Genomic DNA, 1635 nt, shown 5'->3' with positions numbered 1-1635 from the left:
TAAATTTGGAACAAAGAAGCTGCATTTTGGACCAAAAAAGATTGTCTTTCAACCAAAAATATAATAGAACTTTTAATAACAAAGAATTCACTTTCAACAACAGAAAGACGACTCTTGTAACAAAAGACGAATTTTCAATCCAAAATAATCAATTTTCTATGTAAAAAGATAAATCTTGAACAAAGAAGCTGCATTTTGGACCAAAAAAGATTGAACTTCAACCAAAAATATAATAGACTTTCTAATTACCAAGAATTCACTTTTAACCAAAAAAAGGACAACTCTTGTCCCAAAAGACGAATTTTCAATCCAAAATAATAAATTTTCTATATTAAAAGATAAATGTTGAACAAAAAAGCTGCATTTTGGACCGAAGAAGATTGTCTTTCAACCCAAAATATAATAGAATTTTTAATAACAAAGAATACACTTTCAGCCCAAAAAAGACGACTTTTGTACCAAAAGACGAATTTTCAATCTAAAATAATTTATTTAGAGAAATCCACGGGAAAGTCCCTTTATTACAGAAAATCCTAACTAAAAATAAAAATAAAACAAAATAAAAATTCGTAGCTATGTGATTGTTGAGACTATTAGAACAATAGTTCAAACTAAGCCTAGGCCGCACTATTGTCCCTCATATGAATAATGTCCTTTAGAGCTGATCTAAAATGCGCAGAAGAATGATCAAAATAATCAAATACATAACTGAACAAAAAAAAATTTTAATTGTTTTCAACATGATAGTAAAATTTTAAATAAAAAAATTACATTTTCATCCAAAAAGCTAAACAAAGATTACTTTTCTAACAAAAAAGAAGTGTATTCAATAAAATACAAAACATTGTAACTAAAAGTGATCACTTTTCATTTAAACATAGAATAGTTAAATTTCTGGTTAAAAAAATTAATCTTTAACCAAAAAGAAAATAAATTTTCTACAAAATAGTTACATTTTCAGAAAACAAATTTATCCAACTAATTGATGAATCAACAACCAAAAAAAATATGAGAAAAAAATTTTTAAATTCTTTGAAATCGCTCGAAATTATTGAAATTAATTGAAAAATCGTTGGAATGTTTTAAAATATCCTGAAAAATTCTGAATCCTTTAAAACCGCTTAAAATTTTTGAAAGCTCTTGAAAATTCCTTACAAGTTTAAAAATACATTAAAAGCTTTCAAATCCTTTAAAATCTCATACTAAATTATTGAAATCAATTGAAAATTCCTTGGAATCTATTAAAATATCCTTTAAAATCTCATATTAAATTACTGTCAAAAATTGAAAATTCCTTGGAATGTTTTAAAATACTCTCAAATATTTCGAAACCTTCAAACTATTTTGAAAGACCTTGGCATCTTTTAAAGATTTATAAATTACTTTGGAATTTTTTTACATAACCCTGCTAAAGTTGTTAAAATTCTTTGAAATTCCTTTAAATTATAAAAATAAGTTGAAAATTCCTTAAGATCTTCCAAAAAATCATCAAATATTAAAAATCCTTAAAAACCTTTTAAAATCTTTAAAGAGATTTTAAAGCTCTTGAAAATACCTTACAATTCAATAAATACCCTCAAATATTTCAAATCCTTTAAAATCTCACACTAAAATATTAAAATAATTTGAAAATTA

The sequence above is a fragment of the Belonocnema kinseyi genome, chromosome 4 (assembly GCF_010883055.1).
Source record: "Belonocnema kinseyi isolate 2016_QV_RU_SX_M_011 chromosome 4, B_treatae_v1, whole genome shotgun sequence".
Classification (NCBI taxonomy): domain Eukaryota; kingdom Metazoa; phylum Arthropoda; class Insecta; order Hymenoptera; family Cynipidae; genus Belonocnema; species Belonocnema kinseyi.
Note: the sequence above shows the minus strand (reverse complement) of the source record.